At 35.1% G+C, this 5,505-nt stretch overlaps 2 pseudogenes across 2 annotated transcripts; one reads left to right on the top strand and one right to left on the bottom strand.

Moving 5' to 3' along the window:
* Positions 1 to 84: 84 nt before the first annotated feature.
* On the top strand, positions 85 to 2,190 carry LOC143592830 (UV-B-induced protein At3g17800, chloroplastic-like; annotated as a pseudogene). The gene is made up of 3 exons (XR_013145994.1): positions 85 to 232; positions 962 to 1,215; positions 1,288 to 2,190. The product of XR_013145994.1 is annotated as a UV-B-induced protein At3g17800, chloroplastic-like (transcript).
* A 735-nt stretch (positions 2,191 to 2,925) lies between these two features.
* Positions 2,926 to 4,782, bottom strand: LOC143592834 (syntaxin-22-like; annotated as a pseudogene). The gene is made up of 6 exons (XR_013145995.1): positions 4,520 to 4,782; positions 4,315 to 4,408; positions 3,534 to 3,690; positions 3,383 to 3,458; positions 3,145 to 3,301; positions 2,926 to 3,053 (listed from the first exon to the last, which is right to left on the bottom strand). The product of XR_013145995.1 is annotated as a syntaxin-22-like (transcript).
* Between the last annotated feature and the right edge of the window lie 723 nt (positions 4,783 to 5,505).

Raw genomic sequence — 5,505 nt, forward strand, 5'->3', positions numbered from 1 at the left:
AATGAAATCGACTTTGGTTTTCAAAGAGTCCAAAACATTCACCCAAAGGCCAACCCCTCCTCTCTCATTTACTTACCAGCAACTATGCAAATGACCGGCGGCGTATTGACCACAGTCTTCCATCCGTCCTTCATTCGCTAGGTCCTATGAGTTCCGACACCTCCACACCTTCTCCTCCGACTCTAATAATAAAACCCCTTCCATTGCCTCACCTTTACCTTTATTAAAGTAAGTAACCTTTAACCAACCATTTTATTATATTGTTCTTCTTCTATCTTCATTACATTTACATTTTGTTTTTCATATGTTTCTCGTTATTAACTCTGTCAAATTCCTACAATGCTACGTCAACTGCCTGTTAGTTAGTTGTAGTCTGAAATTCATTTGATTACCTAACCTATATTTAAATTGGACCACATTATTTTATTATTTCAGATCCTCACCTGCAACCAAATTTACTATTATTCAAAATGCGTATTTATTGTTTATGATACCAATTCTTGATGCCAAAGAATGTGCCCGGCTTCGTTATTAGCCTAAACTGAAAATGAAACCGAAATCATCATATAATCTATTTTATGAACCAATCGGTTTTCAGTTACTTGGTTAAGTTTATTATATTAGTTTGTGGTTTTTCGGTTCAGCTAATAATCGAAACCAAACTTGGGCTAAATTTTTTGCTTATAATTACATGAAATGGAGGTATAAATACTTCAAATTGAGGTATAAAAGCTAGAAATATATGAATGGTTTGTTAAGTTAAGTAATTTTCTAACCAAGGGAACAAAAACAAAAACGATAACCAATTCTCGATTATTTCGGTTTTCAGTTAATTTTGGTTTCATTTTGTCAGTTTCGGTTAACGGTTCGGTTATTTTTCTGGTTAATCACCTAATCAACATAACTTCAAGATGAAACTTCACATGATACAACTAGCAGGAATTGACCTAATGAATTATAGGGCTCGAGAGTCGAACCACCACGAACATGGAGCTGTATAGCCAAAGCATCATCCAGTTCAGGTTCTGGTGATAATCTGGTACCAGTAGCACCGCTTGAGCTCGGTCTCCGGTTGGTCAAACTCCTGGAACAAATTCTGCAAACCCATCCTCATCTGCTCCCTGCAGCCATTGATCAGCAGCTCGAAAACCTTCAAAATGAAAGAGATGTTCAAAAACAAGAAGCCGCTCCTTCGTCCACAGATAGCCTTTACAAGTTAGTTTCTTTCTTTAACCTTATATAAATCACATTCAGATAATGTAATATGTAACATTTATGAAATTTCAGGAGAATAGCCGAAGTGAAACGTAAAGATAGGCAAAAGATACTGCAAGAAATAATGTATTGTTGGATAGTCAAAGTTTTATTGACAAAGAAATTACAATGATCCCAAAATTAAACGCCACATCAGATCCTAATGAACGGGTCGATTCTGGCCAAACCAAGAATTGATGCTGGAATCCGTGCACTCACCCGAGCACTTGAGATGATACAGAACCATATAGCCCTAGTCCTTGGGGGACCGCCTTGTGGATCCACTAGACTCACTCGTCCAGATCAGCAAAGTCAAACTTGGAAAACTATATGCTGCTTCAATCATCTATGGATACTTTCTGAAACGCGTTGACGAAAGGTTTCAACTTGAGAGTCCATGAACACGCTCCCGGAAGGTTTTAAGAAGGATCAGTCGAGTTTTCTGGAACCACCACAGGCCAACAAAGCCCGTTTTTGATCCGGATTCGTTGATCCGGATCCAACCGGACTATGATGATGAAGGGTTAATGGGTTCATATGGTGATGGTAAATCGTATAGATTAAGATCATACGTATGCATTTGGATGTTGAGACGCTACAGAGATATGCAACTATAAGATCAAAGGAAGCGGGTTCTTTAATAGAAAAGCAAACTCAGGCTCTGTTTGGAACACCTGATATTAAAATATCTGATGAAGATGGTTTGTTAGGTGCAAACAGTGATGAAATGGTGTCTGTTACATTTTCTGGATTGACAATGTTGGTTCTTGAGGCGGTTGCCTTTGGATCTTTTTTGTGGGATGCTGAAAAATTATGTGGAATCTAAGTACCAGTTTCTGAAAAGCTGAGAATATTCATTTTGTTATAGCATGTAGTGATGTTTGCTTGTTCAATTTGTTGTAACAAAAAACATTCCAAACATTTTGATAGTCTAGAATGTTTCCTTGTCCCATTCATTAGGCATAGTAGAATGACATCTAGATGCATACTTTTGATGTGTGAACTTTAACACATATTTGAGGTCATGATTCCATTTGTTTTACCTATAAACGACTAAACGAGTCGGTATAAATATGTTATGCAGTACCCTATCAATGATACATTCAAAGGAGTAAGTACAATCTTTTAGATTCCTTGCTAAAAGAAATTGAATATTGAAGTATCATTGATTTATGCTCCTCTAGCAATTATATGTTTTAACCTGAATGGGTGTCCCACCCATATTGTAATGTCCAATATAAACTTTCGTTTTGTATCAATAGATTCTTTTTAGCTAAACAAAAAGTATAACAATGTCTTCCAACAATGTTGAACAAGTACCAAAAACATATTAACAAAACAAAACGTATTATCGGATTTACAAACGATTCTCGAAACAAACAAAAGAAAACAAGGGTTATTTCAAAGTTTCTAAGCAAACCCGAAAACATTTTTTGTTGGTTTTATTTATACGGGCACGTGTTCGGGTCAAGCCAGAAGAACTATGACCACAATGAGAATCACAATTTGCCATAATCACCAAAAGAAAGCAAGTCTGCACAAAAGCAAACGCATAAGTGTGAGGACAAAAGTAACAACATAACGCATATCGTGTATAGTGGGTCCAAATATCTAAATTACCCAAATGATCACACGAGTTATGATTTTAGTAGACGATATAAACCAAAATCATCAAACCAGTTCTAACCAAAACTTTACCATGGAAGAGTTTGACCTTTGAGCCTTTGATGCTTTTGCAAGATGAGATTTTGCCTGTGCTGTTGCAGCATGTGAACTCTCAATGTTTGACCCAATATCATCTGAAAACAAGTTACTGAGGTGTAAATAATGTAATGCACCACCATCTTATAAAACATTTAAGTTAAAAACTAAAATTAAAGATATACATACCGATCATAGTTCCTTGTCGTGAACCAAAACAGCAAGATCTTTGAATATTTCATTCACTTCACCAATTTGGTTCTGGATTTCTTCTATTCCCTGATCTCTTTCTTCAATAATAGCTTCATTGAACGCAATCTCGTTCTCCAACAGCAAAACCTCCTGCCTGCAGATCAATAACAACCTTTTACTACTTAAGATTGCAACTTGTAACACATGGATCTCAAATAGGTTCTAAAAAAGCTGCCTTTTAGAGTTCACAAGAAGAACTTGCTGTTCTTGACTTCCGTCTGAGCTTCCGTCTGCTTCACTAGCTGGGATCACTAAACAAAAATAAACAAAACTAGCTAAAAATGGATTGCTGAAAACTAAAATCGGGTTGCAAATTGCAATTAAACTGCTTATTAAAACTTACCGTGATGGAAGAGAAGATTGAGGAACAAAAGGTGTATAAGCTGTTTCCCTTTCAGCCGAAAGGCGCTGTGCCTTCTGATATTCTTTTAAAACCGTTTGAAAATCTTTTGCAAGTTTTGCATCTGTGATCTTTTTGCTGGCCTGAATAAAACAGAATCAAGAAACAAGCATACTTTATGATCAACTGATGGATCTGTGCGTAGGCCTTTTTCATGTTTGTCCGTTAAGCTTTTATCGGACAAGCGAACGATTCACAAACAGCTAACCAAACGAAATTTCTTGTATGCATTCGTTCACTAAGAAAATGAACTTGCTCGTGAACGGTTCACAAACACAAACGAGTGAACACACACAGTGTTTTATATGACTTATCACCGATAATGGTTAGTGTCAACGGTTCGGTCTGACTACCAAGTTTGTGTTTGTGCTTTTGTTTTTAACATATAAATTAATCACGTAATACTCATATGTGTTTTGTTTTATCGTTAATTATTTTGCTTAAAGTTAAATCCATATGAAAAGTTTAAAGGGTCATTAAAAAGTATTAAAAACCTTTAATAAATAAACATTAATGAACATAAACAAACTTAAACACATTATCGAACATTCACAAACATAATTAAACGAGCATGCCCTTGTTCATTTCGAACGAAATTCCTTGTTCATTAATTAAATGCACAAATGAGAAACACAAAGCTGGCGCCGAAGGAACGTTTACATCGGTATGTGTGTTGTGAAACTAAATGAATTAGGGGAGTGACTTACACTAACACCAGCAGTATGATCAGTTTCACTAGCTTGTTTAAGTTTATCAGAAGTATCCTTCACCAATTGCCCAATATGCAGTCTGGTTTTATGTCTATAATAATTCTCATCATATAAACAAACATGCATTAATTCAATTCAATTTGTAACCCTAGATATTATTAATATTATTATTATAACTGAATGAAAAACAAACGGTACATACAGTTTCTCTCGAAGCTCTGGTGTGTCCTTAGGAGAACCTAAGGAATTGACTAGCCTCTGAAAGGTAGCGACTGCGGTGTTGATCTGAAAGATTCCAGAAGCAACGGCTTGAGTGGGATCCTGTTTTCGTAAGACATTGTTGTTGCGTCTGGAATTCAGCGGACGGCCAGCTTCAATGTCCTGAAAACTCATCACCAATAATAATATTATTATTCGATCGAAGAAGAAGAAGGTGAAAGAAATTTGGGAACGGAGAATGAATTGAATTGATCGGAAAATACAAAATGAAGGTGGACACGTGGAAAGCGGACACGCAGGTTATAGGTTTGAACTGCAAGTGGAGATCATTTTCATTTTATTATAAGTTCGCATTTGCATGGATAGGGTTCACGTTACTCACCGAATCTTTAATCCATTCAAACTATATATATATATATATATATATATATATATATACTAGGTTAGAAACCCGTGTGATACACAGGTTTAAAAAAATTAAATCTCATTTATTATCTTATTATATAATTTTGTTTTTCATATTGCAATAAGGGTGTTGTTGAACAAATCCCACCCCCTCATTTTTTACTAAATATAACCCTCCCTCAAACTTTTCATTAATACAATTAAAACATTTCTTTGTTGCATTTTTTTATTTTATTATTGTTATTGTTTTTAATATTTTAGAAAATGATTTTTTTAAATAACAAAATATCACCTTTTTTTATTTATAATAAAAATGCTTTTACTCAATTCAAATAATATACAAGAAACTTAACAGTTATAGTGAGTTTTATATTTGTTTGTAAAAGTTAAAAAAATGTGTATTGGCCAAATCGATTCTTACGTGTTGCGCCGAATGACACGACCCTTCCAATTTGCCAACTATAAGAGAACACAAGTAGCAAATTTGACCCGTTTACTTAAAGGTTCGAATATAAGTTGAACTTGCCCAACATGTTCCAAGTCATACCAAATGTGGGTCTGTTT

The sequence above is a fragment of the Bidens hawaiensis genome, unplaced genomic scaffold (genome assembly GCF_021521415.1).
Source record: "Bidens hawaiensis isolate Kalapana, Puna unplaced genomic scaffold, B.hawaiensis_p1.1 tig00041287_1, whole genome shotgun sequence".
Taxonomy (NCBI): domain Eukaryota; kingdom Viridiplantae; phylum Streptophyta; class Magnoliopsida; order Asterales; family Asteraceae; genus Bidens; species Bidens hawaiensis.